Consider the following 21,996-nt stretch of genomic DNA (forward strand, 5'->3'; position numbering starts at 1 on the left):
GTGTCCTAAGGGCAAATAAAGCATCCTTTCAGTTGGGCAAGCCGTCCACAGATGCTGGAGTGGAAACCAGCCGTGGGGCAACGAAAGGGTTTTATTAGAGCCCCAAGCGTAGGTAGCGGGAGGCCTCGGCCCCACTTTATTAAACTGTAGCTCTTCTCTGCTGCCCCCTCGTTCTTGCCAGGGCTATTGTCGGCCGGAAAGAGGAGCTCACGAAGCTGAGGGGAGAGCTCTAAAAAGGAAAGACGAGGGCAGATCTGGGAGGGGGTGCTTCTGCTATCATTGCGCAGAAAAGCTTAGGACCAACAGTCTTATAAAGCAGACAATTTATGGAGAAACTTGGGGCCCCACGTGCTGTGGTTGCTGAGGGACTGGGCCGAGTTCCACGGCAGCCAGCATTGGGAGCATTGAGCCCCAAGTCTGGGAACAGGGCTCCCTTGTGCATTTGGAGAAATAACAAAGCCCTGGCGGGAGGGGCCTCATTCCTGCAGGGGTTCTCAGCGCTTCTCTGCCAAAGAGCTGTGGATCCTTCTAGCAAGGATGGTACCAGCCACCCAGGCAGCCCCTGGGTTCCTGAGATGTATTTCTATAGAAAAGCCTCACTGCTGTTGGGAACCCCCCACCCAGCAGCAGAGGCAGGGGGCCTCTCCAGAGTGCAAGCCCCGGGAGGGGAAGGGCTCTGCGATCCCAGAGAAGGATCCAGAAGGGTCTGGCTAACTGTCCCATGCTGTCTGTCTCCCCAGATCTCCTTTGGCTTCCTTCCTCTGGTTCACTCAGAGGAGTCTCTGCGACTGTGGACAACCCAGGTGTGTCCCAGGCTGGCCACCCGGTGCGTCCCATGCTGGACACCGGGTGCAGCCCTGGGCCAGCGCTGCAGATGGGCCGTCCTCCCCTCTCCCTCACCAGCTGCAGGGAGCTCTCTCTGCAGGCAGCAAAGCCCATGACAAAACAGGGGGCTCAGAGATCAGCCTGAGGCTAGATGCTGATGCTGGGGGGCTCTCCGTTCCTGGGCTGTGGCTAAGAATGCCCAACACGGGCAGTGGCAGGCTTGGAGGTTTCTCGTGTGTATGAATTCCCTGTGGCCACGGTAACAAATGACCACAAACTCGGTGGCTTAAAGCAACAAAAAGGTATGCTCTCACAGTGCTGGAAGCCAGAGGTCTAAAATCAGAGTCAGCAGGGCCACACGCCCTCTGGAGGCTCGAGGAGGGGATCTTCCCCTGTCTCCTCCAGCTTCTGGTGGCTCCGGGTGGTCCCTGGCTTGTGGCTCCCCCAGTCCAGCGTCTGCCTCGTCTTTATGCCCCCTCGTGCATGCGTGGCTTCACCTCTCCTGCCAGTCTCCCATCACCCTCTGCCTCTCTTTGACAAGGACATTTGTCACTGGATTTAGGACTCACCAAGGAATCCGGAATGATCTCATCTCAAGATCCTTAGCTTCATTGCATCTTCAAAGAGCCTGTCCTCCAATCAAGTCAGACTCGCAGGCTCCAGAGGGCATGTTTTGGGGACCATCATTCAAGCCACTATTCTATAGCTGTCCTGTGTTGCCTGGGAGGAAAATCAAGTCCTAGAAAGCAGAGGAGGCCCACTGCTGTGGGGCGACTGTGGGAGAACTGGGAGCTGGTCAGCCATGGGTGTGAATTCCAGCTTCATCAGTTATTAACTGTGACGTCAGACTTGTGTTACCTAATATCCTAAAGATGAAATTTCCTGGGAGTGGGGAGGGCAACGCATCGGCTGCTGTGAGAATTAAATAAGAATATATATACCCTTAGCTCAGTGCCTGCACCCGGCAGATGCCTAATAAATAGTAGTCACTTGAGTATTGGTGTTCTTTCCAGAAGAATACAAAGAACTAACTCCCTCTCTGTCCCAGTGGGCCTGCCCTCTGAGCAGGGCCCCACGTAGCAGCCGTTCCCCCAAGCCTTCCTGGCCTGGGCCCCTCGTGGAGACCAGTGCCCACCAGCTAAGGCCTTCTATGCACACCGTTTTCTTATTTTTTTAATTTTTTATTTTTTTTAAAGATTTTATTTATTCATTTGAGACAGAGATACAGAGAGAGAGAGAGAGAGAGCATGAGCAGGGGGAGAGGCAGAGGGAGAGGAAGAAGCAGACTCCCTGCTGAGCCAGGAGCCCCATGTGGGGCTCGATCCCAGGACCCCGGGATCATGACCTGAGCTGAAGGCAGACACTTAACCATCTGAGCCATCCCAGGCGCCCCGACACTGTTCTTTTAAAGCCAACAGGACACCTGTAGTCACAATCGCCTCTCTTCTTGTATCTGTGATTATTCATTGAGCTCCTAGTCCCTGCCAGGTACCTGGTGAATCCCTGCCAGGTACAATGCCAAGCAATCAATAAATATTATTATGAACCCTTCATAAGACCTTGTGAAATAGACATTATTATCCCATTTCTCAAGTGAGAAAAGCCAAGTTCAGAAAGAGTCATTGTCCTGGGTCGTCCGACAGGTGACGGTAAGTCCAGAATTGGAAACGGTTCTTCCCGCTTCCTGAGCCCCTGATCTGTCCAGTGATGTATATTGTCCCCTTTTTGCTCTCTTTCCTCGCTAATCAGAAAAAACATCATGTTCATCTATTATTGCTTTTCTTAAATTAGTAAGATTTGAACTTGCACACCCCAAGTGTGCTCCTTGAGTACAGACACTGAATTCCTGTCGTGTGCCTGGCACCGTACATGGAGACACCGTGAGCCCTACAGAAAACAGAAGAGAAAGCTCATCTCCCAGGTCATATCTTCCCCTGTTATGCCACATTGCCTCTCCTGTTCAGGCCAGAGGGTATAATCCGAACTAGTGCAGACCAAGAGGATTGAAGACCTAAAATTCCTTTCCTATAGCATCAGGATCATGTGGGTCTCTTGGGAAAATACCTTCCATCATTGCAGATTAAACGGCGATTCCTCCAATGATCAGGGAGTCGGAGAACGTGGCTGAGGCACCAGCTTGCTGCACGAAGAGGCCGCGTGGCTTTCTTACCTGGGGGTTGGGCCACGTGATCACCACGCCGCCATCTTAGCTCTGACACTTAACCAACTGACCTGAGTCTCCACTGCAATCCACTGTCTAGACAGATGAATCCCGACGCCCATTTTGAAAGTTTGAGGTGTTGACTTGCATTTCTCTTCCTAGGCCCTACGTTCTCCTGGTGATATGCTACTTAGGCAACTGTTGTTTGTTTCTATACCTCTGATTCATTTGTCATTTGCAGACACTTGACCTTGGCCTTGGTTAGTCATATTCACTTCTGTAAGAGACATGCACGCCTCTAAGATCCAGAGGTATACTTAATTATGAGCTATACATTTCCCTTGGAAAGCAACAAGCAAATCGAGAAACTGGAAACTGAATTCTTCTTTCAACGTAGTAGACGAGGATGCGTGCATTATTATAAAAAGAGGATGCAACATATTTTTATTTGGTAAATATGAATTTTTATATATGCAGATTACTTTAATGTGAAATGCAACAGTTTTTTTTTTAAGATTTTATTTATTTATTTGACAGAGAGAGACACAGCGAGAGAGAGAACACAAGCAGGGGGAGTGGGAGAGGGAGAAGCAGGCTTCCCGCGAAGCAGGGAGCCCGATGTGGGACTTGATTCCAGGACCCTGGGATCATGACCTGAGCCGAAGGCAGTCGCTCAACCGACTGAGCCACCCAGGCACCCAGAAATGCAACAGTTTTTAAAAACCCATGCAAGTTGCTGCAGTTTGTTTATAATGGGGCTGGGCACAAATTTCCTTTTTTTCTTAGAAACTTCAAGAAAAGTATTTTTCTCTTCCTGGTTGATTTGCTGACTATCGGTGGCTGTATTTATTTTGTGATAAATACATGAATTCTACTATTTCTTTTTTTTATTTTTAAGATTTTATTTATTTGCCAGAGGGAGAGAGAGCACAAGCAGGGGGAGCGGCAAGCAGAGGGAGAGGGAGAAGCAGGCTCCCCACTGAGCAGAGACCCCAATGCAGGACTCGATCTCAGGACCCTGGGATCATGACCTGACCTGAAGGCAGATGCTTAACTGACTGAGCCACCCAGGGGTCCCGAATTCTACTATTTCTAGTCCTTAAAAAATCCTTCAAGAACAGTTATCATGCGCCCATTTTGCGGATGGGGAAAACGAAGCTCAGGGAAGGTATGTCATTTCTGCAAGGCCATTTGAATAGAAAGTGGCAGCTTCAGGATTCAAGCCCAGTTCAGTCTAAAACCAAATGGTTACACTTTTTCCACAACATACGCTGCCTGGAGGAGAGAAAAAATGGACAATATCCGGATGGTTTAAAACATGCCCAGAAACGAACAAGGACAAAGTGGTTTCTGTAAGATCACTTTCTCCACAAAACATGGAGGACAAGTGGACTCATTCCAGTTCACTCCAAGTTGCCTTTGTGTGACTTAGAAAAAAGGTACCCCCTCCCTGGTGGGTGCAACCCAAATACGCATGGCTTATTGGGCGCTGCAGGGCTGACCCTCCCGCCCTTGCATAGGGGAGACTGGCCATAGGGAACACACTGCACACTGTTGCCCTAGGGTTGGAGAAGGGTCAGCACACGTAAGGGGTGTCTGCAGCTGGCCAGGAGGGTCTTGGGATGTTGAACTGCTTGCTTAATGATCAGAAAAAGGCTGCATTATTTATTTGATGATCTCCAACAATAGAGATCTCACTCTCTCTTTTCTTTTGCAGATAGTTTTGTGGCCAGAGGGAAGCTCTTCATATGGTTTAGCCCGATTTCCGAATGCCAAGTTCAGTGAAAGAGACTGACCACACTTCCCAGAGCTGGTCTGGCTGGAAGCCAGGGCAGAGGTAATGCATCATCCTTATTGTTACTAAATTGTCCCAAAAGAAAGTTCAAGCAGTCTTCTCCGAAATGTATTTACTTCTCTCAACTTGGCCGCCAGTCTGATAACGTGCTGCTCGGACCGCTGCCTCCCGGCTTCTCCATCTCTTCTGGGTCTCTGCTCAAACTACAATCGATCTGTGAGGTCTGGTTAATAATAGTCAATAATAATTAAGAATAGCAATAATAATAATGCAAAGATGGAGACAAAGGAGAAGGAGGAGGAAGAGGGGGACGGAGAAAACAAAATCATATGGACTAAGATAATATAGCTCCATTCCACATGGGGAAGCTGAAGGAAGAGGGGCTAGTGCTAAGGAGGAAAAAGAAGTATTCACAAATAGAAAGAGACGACTTTGAACTTCAAGGGGCTGACCAGAGAACTCAAGAGAATGTTCTATTTGAAGATCATCTTAAGGATGCAATAAAGGGCCTAACATTTGTAAAGATTTTACATTCCTCATGCACCATCACATTTACTAGTAAGAACAGCCTTGTCAGGAGTGGAGTGGGGGTGTGAAAATTCTCTTTGCCCATCCACTAGCTTTCCTGGACATTCGTTTTAGATTGAGACTGGTTTAAAAAATTAAGATAATTAAAATAAGACACTTTAAAAAACAGGTTCCAGTGTATGGGGTATTGGAGTACTCTCTCTCCCCCCTCTCTCTCTTCTCCCCTTCCTCCCCCCTCCACACCCCCACCACATGTATTCCTTTTATTCCAATTTAGTTGGGATCCCAGAGAGCCACTTCAGCCGGAGCTGGAGCCCTCCCTTATGAATGTGCACCCCAGGTGCTGTAGGGTGCTCCCAAAGTGTGCATTAATCAGCCCCACAACGCCATCTGTCATGACTTAGGCTTAATTAGAAAATAGGCATAAAAAGAGATGTCAAATCGGTGTAGGGGGGAAGAGCAGCTGAGGGAACAGCTCCCTGGAGGAGGGGACAAGCGGACAGTCCCGGGACTGTGTGCCTCCCCTCGTCAGGGGGGGAAGCGGTGTCAGGTGCGAGCACCATTCCAGATCAGAAAGGAGCTGAAGTCTGCAACTCAACTCTCGTGGACGGACAGTGCGCGGTCCCTGAGGAGCACCGGGCCTGGTCAGGTACTGGGGGCAGACATGGTGAGCCGTCTAAAGGCGGGCCTCTGAAATGGGAGTAAGGTCAGCATCAGAGTGTGAATTGCATCCGGCTCCCCCGCACCACCCATAACTGTCCAGCACACTCTTCAATACCTCTGAGCTATGTCCTGCGAGCCCCTTCCTTATACCCATGCCCCGTTCCCATCACCTTCTGAAAAACGAGCAAGCTAAGTGCATCAAGAAATTCAGTTAAATCAAACAGGCACATGTACGTTTTGCAAAGTTGAAAGTAAACATATATATATGTTTTGTTTTGTTTTTTCCGTTTGGATCCAGAGACCCTACAAGCCAAGAGGAAGTTCAGCCTGGTTACAAAAGCCTGATTTTCCCATCTTGGCTGTTTCTCCTGTAAATTGGATGCTGGACAGATGCTATGACAACTCTCAGCCATGGTTCCCTTTCCTTCAGCGGCAGGTTTATCTAACCACAAAGCCCTCGACTCACTCTCCGGAGAAAGGGAGCACAGGAGAATGGGAACGATGAGTGCATGGTGCACTTGCCCCTCACACAGTATTTCCCTGTATGAGCGACGGGTCCCACCCAGGGGCACGTGTGTGCCTCGATGCCGGGGTCGCACTCATATTTATAGAAACCTGGTCCCAGGGTCCGCACTCAGTGACCAGTAGATAAAAAACAAAATAATTCCGGGGCAACTGAGGGCTTCTGACACAATATAGCATATGTATACTAAATCTCGCCCTCTGCTTTGAGCGGCTTCAAACATTTTTGATACCACTACCATTTCTCAATACAAATACAGCATTGCAACAATCTGCCTCATGATCTACTGTGCAGTAAAATTTCCCTAATTGGGCCTCGCATTTTGGAATTTATATTAATTAAAACGCAGTGATCTTATTGGGTAGAAAGTTAGTATGAAGGGTTGTGGAAATCTGTACTTTTATGAGATCTGCACATATGAAAAGCAGTGTTTGTATAGATTGTAATCTTAGATTCAGTTAGCTGATTTTCCTTATTAGTACCCCCATTCATTTCTGAATTGATAGTGAAGTAAAAAGAGAGAGAGAAAGAAGCACTGTTGCATAATTATCAGTATTCCGTTTTAAAAATCCTAGCTTTCGAAATGTTTTGAAAAATTCATCTAAATGGGACTCACAATCTTCTGTCTTTCAAAAGAATGATTCACTCTATTTAATTTGGACCCAGTTCTTTGGGAGATTTTGTTAGCCAGGTAAGAAGTAAGTTAGCAGAAGCAATGGGAAGGTGATGTGGTTTTTCAAGGGGACAACGCTGAAGCTATGTGGGTTCAGATGTTGTTGGGCCACAATGACTCTTCTTTTGGACCCACTATGGCCAAGAGACCCTTCACCTTTACTACTGACTACCTGTCCTGGAGCCCACGCTTGGCATCTTACTGGCTTGTTCCCTTGGATCCCTCCCTGCCCCGTTGATACTTTTCCTGGGTTATCACAGTTCCCATAGCAACCAAAGATGGGTGGGATCATCCCCTTCCTTTTCCCACAACTCAGGGGTCCCCGCACGTTTTCTGAGGCTCTAACGGGGTTAAGAGGAGCATTGGTAAAGGGGAGCTTCTCTTCCTCCTCCAGAATCTGCCCCCTGCTCATCTGCTCTGGATATCTTTCCTGCAGCCCCCCCCCCCCCCGCCCGGGTCTGAATTAGCTGTCTTTGCTCTCCTAGTGCACCTAAGAGCAACAGCAACAGGAGTCTTAAGAGCCTGCAAAGCCCGGGTTTGGATCCCAGTCCTAAGATTAATAGCCCTGTAACCATAGGCAAGTTCCTTAACATCTCTCAGTCTGTTTCCTTAAACAAAGGGGCTAATAAAACTTATCAGAGTAGGAGGACCATTAGAGATAACATGAATTAACATATGTAGGGCCGGAGTAGGAAATGCTCCCGAACGTCCACTGTTTCTATTATTCTACTTCCCACATGGTCCCGGGATCATGTTTACCTGTCTGTCATCTCCTCAGGACTGTGAGCTTTTTTAGAATATATTTCTCTGCATCTGGAATCTTGGAACAAAATCTGGCATGGAGTGGTGTTCCATCAATGTTTTGTTTTTTGTTTTTTGGATGAATGAATCAGTGCATCAGTGAGAATGGCTGGATCCATCTTTAAGTGGCCTGGCTTGGTTCATGCATCATTCAGCAAGCTTATTTCTTGAGCCCTATTTGAGATCAGAGACCATTCTAAATAGCGAAGGGGTCAGAAAAAGGAAAAGAACCAGATAAGAAATTGGATTTGATATTTTGGTCCTTAAAATGTAGCATGCCCGGAGGTAATGATGAAACTCACTATAAGTAAAGCCAGAGGGGACTGGCGCTATCCGAGGCCAGACTATGCACATGCAGAACATTAAAACGATAGGTACTAAGCAAAAAACCCAAACACTGTAGGTTTACTCTCCTTCCACTTCAAAGCATTTCTCATCTGTAGGCAGGCTAATCACAATTTTCATTCCAGGTACAATTCATGGGAAGCATTCAGATCTTACAGAAACTTGCAAAACGAACAGTTGTTGGCATCTCCTTGGGAAGAAGAGAAAAACCCAAAGCTTTGATAGATTTTAAACTGTAGCCCCCCTGGGACACGCTAAATGGCTCGTAAATACAGCTGGTGGAATATTGCCTACATGTATTTTCCACTTACACTCGCCTTTGAGGTTCTGTTCTGGCCCCTTGAGAATCAATACACAAGATAAGAGAATTGCTGATGTATTAATCTTTTTTTGCTGAGCTAAGCATTTTTTCGTACCAAAGTGGGGATAGGGCTGGGAGAGGATGTGAAATCTAGACCACTAGGAAAGTAATGGGGAAAAAATTTCATTTCCAGGCTTCAGGAAATATACAGTACTGAGTATTTCTCTAACTTCCGTAAGGCATTTTGACGGAGTGCCCTGGCTGGCCCAGAGCCATGGACAGGTCCCTTCACCTCTAGGACCCAGACTCCTCTTCTTGAAAATGCCAACAATTATATCAGCCTCTCCAGTCTAGTGGGCGAGGACGAATTACTTTTTCCTCTAATTTTCTCAATCCTTGGCTGGGACCCCTGTAATAAAATACAGAGTAGCAATAGAAAAACATACACATTTATTTAACAGAAGTCTTACGTGACATGGGGATCTTCATAAGGAGGTGGCGACCACTGCATATTTCTAGCTAAGTTTGATGAGTCGTGGACAGACGTGAAAGGATCAAGACAGAGTATGAGGTAAGTGTGGTGAACTGGGGAAGATGTGTGTTTAGACGACTCTCTGTGTCCCTTGTCTCGGGGAACAAGGATGCTCCTTTCCTCTGGGTCTAAGGAGGCCACCTCTCACAGGGAAAAGTTCAGCAAGGTCTTCCTGCGCCTGCTATTCCCAAATTCCTTCATCTTCAAGTACAAGCATGCTGTGTCTTACTGTACCTGGTGGACAGCGAGCTTTGTGGCCACCTGGCTCCAAGCAAGTCTGTTGGCATTATTTTGCCAGCAGCATTTGCTCACTTCGTGTCTCTGCGTCACATTTCAGTAATTCTTGCAACATTTCCAGCTTTTTCGTTATTACCTTTGTTAAGGTGATCTGTGGTCAGCGATTATGACTCCTTGAAAGCTCAGAGGATGGTTAGCCTTTTTTAACAACATAAATATTTTTAATTCAGGTATGTACATTGTGTCTTTAGACACAATGCTATTGCACATTTACTAGACATAGCTCTTACATGCACTGGGAAATCAAAAAATTCATTTGCTTTCTATCATCGCAATATTCACTTTGTTGCTATGGTATGGAACCAAACCTGTAATACCTCCGAGGTACGCCTGTATTCGGTATGCCAAGATGCCACACCAATTTGTTGTGAAAAGTGGTGGACTTGGTTTTCATTTTGTGAGTCCTGGTGGGGAGGCAAGATTCTGGCCCCAGAGAGAAGCAGAATCTTCCAATGTTGCCTCCTCCAGTTTGCCCTGTCCGGGGGACAGCTGCAAAGTCATGGCTGGTGGCTGTGTCAGGGGTCCACCGTCTGACAGTAGTAAGGTCAGAAGCAGGTCCTAACCAGCGTGCTCCAATGGTGAGCTCCAGACCGGGTCCCCACTGGCCAGCCTTTCTTGGTGTCTACCCATTTTCAGAGTTCATTTTCCTAGTCTTCAGTTCAGTGAATTCTGACACTGTTTTCACACATCCTTTTCTGCTCGGGGTTCGTAAGTTGGTGTCTCTTGCTTGACTCCACGAACCTTGACCATGATCATATGGGAAGTGCATAGTATAGCCCAAGCACATAGTAGGATGCTTCTCAAAGTAAGCACTCAATACATGTTATCTATTGCTAGTATTAGCTTATTGGCATTAAACTATTCTTGGCATTCCAGGATTTCATATTTGATGTTTCAACTTTTCGAATGTCATGATGTATCATAGTTTATGGAGATACACATTTAAATTGCCTTTAGAAGAATACACATCAGATTATTTGAGTTTTTACAAGGAGCATATATTATTTGGAATCATCAAAAATAATAAATCTATTTCCATTTAAAAAAGAAACATGGCTCTGATTTGAATTAGATGTACTCAGAGGCCACAAAGCTTTGGTTATTTACTAACCACAAATTACTGACTAGCACACCCAGGTTATGACAGAGAGAAATATATTCTGTAATGGTATTCTACAATGGTACCCTGTGGATGGTCTGGATCTTCTGGTGCAATCGACCAACGCTTAAGAGCCTTCATATGTTTAAAGAAAGAAAGTCTAGGAAAATAAAGTTTAATATTATAGGCCTGGGTTGTAATCTACAACGAACTAATAATCTACTAATACACCCATTTGGTCCATTTGCTGGCTAGAGTATGTATGTGTCAAGACCAGAGCATCCTGTCAGTTAGCCATACTTTGCCACTCAAAGACTGGTTCTGGACCAGCAGCCTCAGGATCACCAGGGAGCTCCTTAGAGATGCAGTCTCCCGACCCCTACCCCCCGCGCCCCCAGACCTACCGAATCAGAAGATGCATTTTACAAGACCTCTGGTGATTCACAAACACATTCAAGCTTGAGAAGGAGCGCTGATAAACTGGAAGAAATATCAAAGCTAGTTTCCCCAAACTGGATTGGGATAAAATTTGTAAGCCCATTTTCAAGTTTCAGTGATTGACTCTGGGGTTGTTAACCTAAATGAGTACTACATGCTTTGAGGAAGCAACTCAAGGAAGTTTCTGTCTTACCCCCGCCTATGAAATTACTGTTTTTTGTATTATTTTTCCCTTCAGATTGAGGGGTTGAGGGGAGCAGAAACCTCTTTTCTACTTATCTGCCTCTGGTTTGAAATAAGAATTTAAAGGGCATCAGAGAAAATAATCTTAAATTGTCTGCATCACTGAAAAGTAGTGATTTAATCTTTTGGCATAGGACTGGGTCAACTTGAATCTTGCTCAAGCCGTTTGCTCAGAACAAGTTTCCTGCACCAGAAATAGGTAAGTCTAATCGGCAGAATGGATTAGATCCTGAGGAAGCCATTATCATGGAGTGTCAGTGAGTAAAATTAACATGTATTTTTAATAAGTCTGTAATTACTTATTCTACAATAGACCATATGGTCTATTCTCTTCCCATGGACTCAAACACTTAAGCCCTCAATACCATTTAGTTTTAAACACACACACACACACACACACACACACACACACACCCTTTCCCCTCAAAGAAAACAAAGAAATTGCATTTCAAGTGCCACAAGATTTCCTTAAGGAGTAAAAATTTGAATTACTTTAAAAGCCAGGAATTTTACACTTGTTTCTAGAAGGCACAGGACACATTTTGGCTGTATCTTGGGCCTTCTTCCTGTTTAATTTGTTAGCTTAATAATTTGAGGTGAGGGCAGCATGGTTGTCCTGAGTTTTCAGCTGGGCTGATTTCCTCTTTATGGGTGTGTGTGTGTGTGTGTGTGAATTGTTGTGTCAGACCTGGCATGGTTATTTAAATGGATTATTGGGTGTTTTTTGTATTATAAATCCACGAAATCGAGAAACAAAGAACCCTCTGCTGTTTTCAAGGAGAAAAAGCCTTCGTTTTCCTACTTATAGACTGTAAGGATTTTAGTTAGGCCTTTACCATGTTATTCTCATGAATATATACTCTTAGAGACATGCATGCATTTTATGACTTCATTTGAGTCTTTTAAAACTGCTGATTAAGCAATACCCCTAATTTTTTTTTTTTTTTTAGCTCTAAAAGGCTGCAGGAAGTCTTATCTTGCTATAGTCGCCTTAGAGGGGTTCCACATAAAATTGCTGTCTTGCAACACATTTTAAGAAATAGAATAATAAATGCCAGCATTAGGGGGATAGATCAGTCAATTTAAGATGACTGTGTATTTTTAAAATTCATTAACTGAATTTTTAAAAGCCAGTGTGATCACTATGGAAAATTTCACCTTTTAAATAAGCAAGAGATGAAGCATTGATAAATGGGATGCCGATCACCCAGACTCACAGCCTACTTATCTCAATTCTTAACCTGGAAAGTAGAGGAATTATGTGCAATTTGAAAGGCCAGTTCTAGAAAAGATCTGGCAGAGAAGGCTTCCATTCACCTTCCTTAACTTTTGAATCCTATGTTTTCAGCTATCAAGAAAGGGAATTCAGGCTTAGGTCTTAGGTTTTCCTGTTACAAACTCTTCCTTTTTTTTTTTTTTTTAAGATCTTATTTATTTGAGAGAGAGAGAGAAAGCAAGAGAGCACAGAGGGAGAGGGAGAGGGAGAGGGAGAAGCAGACTCCCCGCTGAGCAGGGAGCCTGACACGGGACTCAATCCCAGGACCCTGGGATCATGATCTGAGCTGAAGGCAGATGCCCAACCGACTGAGCCACCCAGGCACCCCTAAATCCTTCCTTTTTATGGAATTGTGCCTGTACCCAGGGTAGGAAAAGGTACTAAACATACCTCTGTCACCATGGTATGATGAGTGCCTGGAGCCCCAACTCGGGTTTCATCTTTTCACGCCCAGAATTGGGCAAGTCCAAGACTTGTTGTATTTATTCTCCATGGAGCATCTAAGAGAACCAAAGCTGCAACCTCACTTGGTGGCCTCCCCCTGGGGACCACCCCTCTCTAATTGAGCTTCTAACTAGATGTCTGACCCCTTCTTCTTACCTACTGAGAGGAGCTTCCACAAACCAGTTAGAGAGCTGGACACATATTCTCTGCAACTGGGAACTCATGGAGGATTTATGCCAGATTCATCCGTGGGATAGCATTAGTGAGCTGTGGTCAGCAGAACAAGGGCTGTATCCTTGCAGCTCCCCAGTGGCAGGTCAAAGCTGTCTGCATCCTAGGGACTTGAGAGGCAGCCCAGTTTGGAAATATCAGCCTGGGGCTGTTGTAGACAGCATCCTGCAAGCATTTAAGAGGCAAGAAGAGAGAACATGGAATTGCCCACAAGAAAAAGTCAACTTGGAATCTCTGTAAGGTCCACAGGTCGTGATGCCATCATATCAGAGTATCAGTGTTGCCGGGTGAACTGGGAAGGCCCCGGGCCCTGGGACCTCAACCCAGCCAGACCAGACAGAGTTGCTGAAGGTTCTTGGTCTTGTCACAAGCATGAATTCAAAGACAGACACGCAGCACAGTGGAAAAGAGACCCAAGAGGGAAAGTTTATTAAAGCAGGACATATACTCTAAAGAGATGAGAGCGGTGAGCTCGGGAGAGAGAGAGAGAGCAAGAGAGCTGCATGCCCTGGGGGATGGGTTTCTATCTTTTATTGGCAGCTGTTACCAAGGGGGTGGGATATTCATTACTTGGGGTGGAAAGCAAGGTTTCCCACTTTTTCTTCCTTATTGGGTCAGGGGTTTCCTGTCCTGGCGTCTGCCATCTTGGGTCTGTCTGGTTTGATCCAGCTTCTTGCAGAATGCTGCCAGGACAGGCCTCTGTTCTTCCCAATGGCTGGCCATGACTTCTTCGTTGCTAGCCTCCAGGGATCCTGTTAGAGCCTAACCCACTGCCTACTCTGACATCAGTCCATTAAGAACTTCACTATCTCTCTTTCTTTTCCCTTCTACCCACCCATTCTACCCCACAGGGTTAGAAATTATAGGCACTGGATGAGGGAGAAGATTGACCAGAAAAAGGAAAAAGCCAACCTCACCCTCTCCCAGAAGAAAGGCAGTATGGTTGGTGAAGAGGGAGATGTGTATCAATGGGTTTCAGAACACATTACCCCAAAATATGGCACCTCAGAATATTCAACATTTTCAGTTGAAGGAATTTGAGGAAACAACAGTAGCAGGTAGGTCACTGACCTCTCCTGACCCTTCTCCCCTAAAGTAAATCATAAAACCTCCATGTAAGAGGTGCCCCCATCCCATACCGGAGGAGAGGAGCATCTTTATCTTCAAAGACACAGGGGATGCCAAGAAGAATCTGAACATACAGGCCCCGCTAAGTTTCCCCATTTAGCATACTGACCTCATACTCTTTAACTATCATGTCCCTCCAGAACTATCCACTCTTCATCAAACTTGGCATAACAACACTAAGGTCTAATCATATTTTGCATCTCCATTTCCATATGAAGGCCATGGTGTCACATAAATGTGTATGCTTTTCTCCTGTTCGTCTGCCTTTGTCAGTTTAGTATTCAGACCCAGCCAGGGACCCTAAGAGTGTCAAGGGGAAACTTTTTCGTCCTCTAACATCTTCCTGTGAATACTGACATCTTGCTTGGTATATTGGGTTGCACACAATTCATTAGTGAGTGATTCTTCTATTGCAAGAGTGAACAGAGAAGCTGTGGGAAGTTGTGGGGTGTGTAATGTCCACATTTTTATTTCCAGACAAGGGACAGATACCCTGCTGGGCAGTTTAAAAGAGAAAGTGGGTTCAAAAATATTACACCCCAAGAGACCCACGTGATTGATGGGCTGCTTACATTCCTATTTTTCACTAAACAGAAACCCTTGGGCTGAGAGCAGATATTCATGGGTTCTTCCCACAGATAGTTGCTGACACACTTGGCACTTGGGTAGCGCTGGAAAGTGAATGGTCCACGCACACCCGCTTGGGCCCTCAAGGAGCTGATGGTCTACTGAGAAATTAAGTCGAGTAAATAGAAAGACAAAAATGACTTTGCAGCACAGTACGTGCCACTAAACATCATCCAGAAGCACCTGACCTCATTTTCAGAGGATGTGGGGCGACCTCCCATAGGAAGGTGAGCTTTACTGGAGACCTGAGGGACGAGTAAGTATTAACTGGCACAAAGAGGAAACCCGGGAAGAAAGCGGAGAGAGGAGAATCACATTCCGGGCAGAGGCAATGGCAGGGGATAAAGCCTGCAGACGGTGAGCAGGAGCAGGAAATTGCAAGTTGTTCCTTTGCTTGGAGGGCGAATTCAAGGAAAAAAATAGCAAGAAATTAGGACTGAGAGATAAGCAGGGGCACATCCTGAAGAGCCTCTTAAGCCACATTTCAGCTTGGATTTTAATCTTTGGTCAATGTTGATTTTTAGCACGGGAGGAATCAGACTTGTACTTTTGAATAATCTCTCTGAAACAGAATAATAAGAAGAAAATATTAGATCCTTTACTCACATAAAATGCACCCTTTAGGGGCACCTGTGTGGCTCAGTCGGCTGAGCGTCCGACTCTGATTTCAGCTCAGGTCATGTTCTCAGGGTCGTGAGATCAAGTCCTGCATTGGGTTCCGTGCTGGGTGTGAAGTCTGCTTAAGATTCTCTCTCTCTCTCTCTCTTTAAAAAAAAAAAAATGCACCCTTTAAATTGTTCTGACTCTACATACATACATACACACACACTTAATATGGCAGCAGTAATACATGCATGTAATTGATAAATATGCACACATTGGAGAGTGCGGGACCATTGCTTTAGAAAGGTTGCTTCAGCTATAGCGTGGAACAGCGTGGAACGCAGATTGGAGAGCAGCAAGGGTGAGGCAAGGGGGGCGAGCTAGGGAGCTGTTGTGCTGACTTAAGTAGAAATGAGGGCAGCGTGAACCAGAATGATGGTGTTGAGCGTAGAAAGAACTGGCTCACGCTGCCAACATCACTCAGTGTTTGCATGGGTAAGACTGTTCTATCAGAAACCCTCAGCCCCCATGAGCTGGTTGGCAGATCAGGAGTATGAAGTGTGCTGGCTGTCAGAAGATCCGGGCTTCAAATCCTGGTTTCCCCACTTAATATGTGATTTGGGCAAATCATTTTAATCTCCTCAACCTTCAAAATGGAGCTGTTGAAACATGCCCTAACTACCTGCTGGCGCGATCGTGTTGACCATGTGGAATAATGACTAAAAGATGATTTTGAAAACCATGAAGCACTAGACAAATGATAGATGTTATGCCCCCTCTATCATTATTCCGTGATAAATTCCACAGGTACTATATTTCTGTGCGTATGTTGGCAGGCTCCACCTCTCATTCTAACAGGGAAGTTGGCTACTCTGGTATTGCACAAAAGACAGTGTCACCTGTTAAAAATTGTAATAAGTAGCCCCAGAGACCTGGGTATGCCCATTCCTCCCTGGGAAGCCTTGAGACTCAGTTTCCTTTTCTGTAAATGGGAAATAAGGGCATGTATCCTGTCTACCTCTTCACATAGACCCTCAGAAGGGGGACATGAGCACCCACTTGGCTTGGGGTCCAGAACTGGGCTTAGGACTGTCTTTCCCACAACTTCCCTATGTGACCTTGAACAGGTCAGGTGACCGCCGCTGTCCTCGTTCTCCTCCTCTGCAAAGTGTGAGGGAGGTCGGGATAGATGATGTGCAAGGAACTTTCAGCTGTAAAATATCGTTATTCTATTGAAGGTGAACGATGAGATGAGATACGAAGCACGTTGGTGATGGCTGAGAATTTATGTTTCTCTGTTTTGCCTGGTTGGGAGGGGAGGAACGGGATGAAGGGGAATAAGAAGTTTACCACTAGAATTATCTGCCCATTAACCAAGCCATGGAAAATGGAAGACGCTGTGAAGATTTTCTCAATATGCAGAGCCACCAGGCAATCAGTGACAATAAAATTGTGAATTCAGCAATTCCATGCTGTGTTTTAATTTTCTGGCACTAGTGTGCCCATTATTTAAGCGTGCATTTGGGTTGGTGCCAGCCACGGCTAAGAAGGGGTGCTGAGGCGCCTCCCCCAGCACACTCCAGCAGGTCCAGGACTCCTGCAAAGCCAGACACTCTTGAAGGGTCAGGGGTGGGGGCGTGCGGCAGAGCAGACATCACAAATGACAGGAGGAAGCTAGGGGAGAAGTGGAGAAGAAATGACCATAATGGAAGCGAAGAGAACAGGACAAAGGAAATGCTGGGATGGAAGGAAGGGAAAGAGGGCAGGAGGCCAAGATTGTGAGCACTGTTTCAGGGATGGCATGAAAGGGAGAAATGGGGTGTTAGATAAGGTAGGAGAAGAGGATTAAAGATGGGAATGGACAGTGACTGTAGGTCCCCGATCCCTTTCTCTTCTCTGGCCAAGGCTGTCATCAGGTCCACGTTTGGGACCTGCCACAATGTTTGAGCAGAGGCCATGCTCTTCCTGGGCAGCTCCCAGCCCACGGCTGAGTGTAGCAGGATGGAGGGGAGAAGGGGGGTGTCCAGGGCCTGGCCACTTTGCCTAACGTGGACTCTGCCCTGAAGCTCCTTCTTGGGCTGGCTGAAACTTTCTCAGAGCTGCCCTTTATGGGGAGACTCTTCCTACCAAATCTTGCTTCCTTTCCCCTCATGCTGGTTAGTTTGATATGTCAACCTGGCTAGTCCATGGTGCCCGGTTACGTAATCAAATGCTAATATAGATGCTACCTCGAGGGGACTTGGTAGATGTGGTTAACAATCTACAACAAGTTGACTTTAAATAAAGGAGATTACCTTCCGGGGCACCCGGCTGACTCAGTCGATGGAGCATGTGACTCTTGACCTCAGAGCTGTAGGTTTGAGTCCCACACTGGGTGTAGAGATTACTTAAAAATAAAATCTTTTTTTTTTTTTTTAAAGGAGAGAGATTACCTTCCATAAAGTGGATGGGCCTTGTCCAATCAGTGGAGAGCCTTAAGTGCAAACCCTAAGGTTTCCTGGAAAAGAAGGAATTCTGCCTCAAGACTGAAGCATCAACTCCTGCCTGAGTTTCTGGCCTGCTGGCCTGTCCTACAGATTCCAAACTTGTCAGGTCCCAAAATTACGGGAGCCAATTCCTTAGAATGAATCTCTCTATATGTATATAAAGGAGAGAGATATATTTTCTCTTGGTCCTTGGAGAACCCTCTCTTCTTCCATAGTGTCGGACCTGTAGTCTGAAGGCTCTCCTCACTGACCCTACCCCACACCCCCTTTATTTTTCATAGTGTTTTCCCAATAAATCTCTTGCGTTCTAACTCTAACTGCTCCTTGAAGGAGCCAACCACACAGCCCCAGGGCTGCATTAACACTCTTCAAATGATGTCCTCATTTTTATTTTAGAAAATCCGAGTGTGATTGATAATAGCTACAAGATCTTATAATAACTTGAGTGGAAGGAAAAGAAGTCAAAGAAATACAGTGTAAAAAGAGAAATGGTAAAGACCAAGAGGAGTATGGGGTGGCAGCTAGGGGATACATAAAGGAAATTGTCTTTCCATAAAAGTGGAGCAACATCAAATTTGGATGTTTCGTTATATAACATCTCCCAAGCGCCTGGGTGGCTCAATAGGTTGAGCTTCCGACTCTTGATTTTGGCTCAGGTCATGATCTCGGCTCAGGTCATGATCTCAGGATCGTGAGATTGAGCCCCTTGTGGGACTCTGTGCTGGGTGTGGAGTCTGCTTGGGATTCTCTCTCTCCCTCTCTCTGCCCCTTGCCCCTGCCACACTCTCTCTCTCTAAAAATAAATAAATAAATAAATAAATAAATAAATAAATAAATAAATAAATAGAATATCTCCCAAAGGCTTTCTGCAAACAGAGGGTTGGGAAGACACCAGGCAGGAAAGCAGAGGAACAGACAAGCACACACTGGTGTTTGTCTCATATTTGCTTTTGCTTATTGGAGAATCCATTAAAAATGTATATTTCCCCTTTGCCAATTGCCATCTCTTAAATTACCTTATTTAAGAGCACACACAAAAACAGTATTCATTGCATCTGCCTCAATTTTCTCCCTAACTTTTATAGACTCCTCAGCCTGGCTTCTTAACAAAATGAAATGAAATCATAGAAATGTCTGCTACTTCACAGCAGATTTTTTTCTTCAGCTGCTTTACTGGTGGTTTATATAGAGATTGACCCAGATGGGTCGATTCCAGGGACCATCCAAGGTGATGGGTGTTATACAGTGACGATGTGGAAACAATGTGGCCCAAGCCATCTGCTACACAGGGGCTGGGAATGACACAGTAAGTGCTAATTAAAGCAGCTCTACCTAGATCTTGCCAGACATTACCTGACAGCCTCTAAAGCTGGATTTTCCTTTCCAAACCTGTGTTGACTTCCTTCACATCTGACGAGCTCCCATTCATCCTTTCTCTCATTCACTTATTCAACAATGTTAACTCAGGTCCCAGCAGGTGCTGTGCATTGTGCCAGATGCCGGGGAAGTAATGGGGAGTTTGACACCATACCGAGCCTTATAGGACTTCCAGATTCCATCAGCTGGTGAATGCTTACTTGGCCAGTTGCCTTTCTGGATCTCACAGCTCACTTCTTTAATGAAGGTGTAGCCAAAGCTAGCTTTAAAACCTTCTGCATCCTCTCCCAAAGGTGGTCTTGTGGCAGCCATGTGGAGAAGGCACATCAAGATGTCCCGTGATCAAACCCTCCTACACTGTTGGTGGGAATGCAAGCTGGTGCAGCCACTCTGGAAAACAGTATGGAGGTTCCTCAAAAAGTTGAAAATAGAGCTACCCTATGATCCAGCAATTGCACTACTGGGTATTTACCCCAAAGATACAAAAGTAGGGATCCGAAAGGGTACGTGCACCCCGATGTTTATAGCAGCAATGTCCACAATAGCCAAACTGTGGAAAGAGCCAAGATGTCCATCGACAGATGAATGGATAAAGAAGATGTGGTATATATATACAATGGAATATTATGCAGCCATCAAAAGGAATGAGATCTTGCCATTTGCAATGACGTGGATGGAACTGGAGGGTATTATGTTGAGCGAAATAAGTCAAACAGAGAAAGACATGTATCATATGATCTCACTGATATGAGGAATTCTTAATTGCAGGAAACAAACTGAGGGTTGCTGGAGTGGGGGGTGGGGTGGGAGGGATGGGGTGACTGGGTGATAGACACTGGGGAGGGTATGTGTCCTGGTAAGCGCTGTGAATTGTGCAAGACTGTTGAATCTCAGATCTGTACCTCTGAAACAAATAATGCAATATATGTTAAGAAAAAAAAAAAGAAGAAGAAGAAGGTAGCGGGAGGGGAAGAATGAAGCAGGGGAAATCGTAGGGGTAGACGAACCATGAGAGACGATGGACTCTGAAAAACAAACTGAGGGTTCTAGAGGGGAGTGGGGTGGGAGGATGGGTTAGCCTGGTGGTGGGTATTGAGGAGGGCACATTCTGCATGGAGCACTGGGTGTTATGCACAAACAATGAATCATGGAACACTACATCTAAAACTAATGATGTAATGTAGGGGATTAACATAAGAATAAAAAAAAAAAGATGTCCCATGATCCACATGGTCAGGGAAGAAGCTACAGACCTTGCTAACACCATGATGTTTATTTCTGAAGGCCATTTGGCATCAGCCAGTCAAGTTCAGCTCTTATTTGGCCCTGTTGACTCTGTGCAATAGCCAGACCAAGTATGGCTGGGCAGCTGATCTCTTCTCAGATGGATAGAGCATTTGTGGATAGAACAGGGTGTTCGACCAACCAATGCCACTTTTGGATAACCTGATCACCAATGCACTCTCCCTCAGACATCAGAATTTCTTATGCAAATGATCTTTGTATTAACCGGAGAAATAGAACCAAAAAAATGTGTGAGAGTAAGTGTGGGTATAGAGAGATTTATTTTAAGGAATTGGCTCTTGGGATTGTGGGATTGGCAAGTATGAAATCTGTAGGGCAGGTGGGCAGGCTAGAAATTCCCACAAGAGTTGTAGTTGCAGTCTTGAGTCCTAAGGCAGATCTGGAGGCAAAGTTCCTTCTTTTTTGGGAGAACTCAGTCTTTTCTATGAACACCTCAACTGATTGGATGAGGCCCACCCACATTATGGAGAGTCATCTTTACTCAGTCTACTGATATAAATGTTAATTACGTCTAAAAAAAATCTTTCTACAGCAACACCGGTCTAGGTGTTGCTGTAGAAAGAAACAACTGAGCTCTGTAGTCTAACCATGTTGAACACATAAAATTAATCATCACTCTGGGTGAACTCCAGTGGTAATATCTATGAACTTCCATATTTGATAACGTAGGTGGTGGTAGAAGCCATGACTTTATATTGCAATTAAGAAAGAAAGGAAGGTCTGGACATCCTCGATTTGTTTGAGTTCTCATTCTTAACAAAAATTATACAAGGTACAGATGATTATTGTTAAAAATTTAGGGTACATCAGTAAGAGAAGAATAAATTTCATTTATAATTCCATAATCACAAAGTAATTGCTATTACCTTTTCCCCCTCTAGCTTTATTGAGATCTAATTGACATATAGTATTGTGTAAGTTTAAGGTGTACAATGTGATGATTTGATGCACCTATATATTGCAAAATGATTAACACAGTAAAGTTAGTTAACACACCCTTCACCTCACATAAGCACCATTTTGTTGTTGTTATGGTGAGAACATTTGATAGCTACTCTCATGACAACGTTCAAGTATGCAATACAGTATCGTTGACCGTAGTCACCATGCCGGACATCAGATCCCCAGGACTTATTCCTTTCACAACTGGAAGATTGTATCCTTTGACCAACATCCACTCATTTCCCCCACCCTCCTGCTCCTGGGAGCCACCGTTCTACTCTGTTTCCATGAGTTTGGCTTTTTTAATCCATGTTGTCACAAATGGTAGGATTTCCTTCATTTTTATGGCTGAA

Source organism: Neomonachus schauinslandi, chromosome 8, assembly GCF_002201575.2.
Source record: "Neomonachus schauinslandi chromosome 8, ASM220157v2, whole genome shotgun sequence".
NCBI classification, from domain to species: domain Eukaryota; kingdom Metazoa; phylum Chordata; class Mammalia; order Carnivora; family Phocidae; genus Neomonachus; species Neomonachus schauinslandi.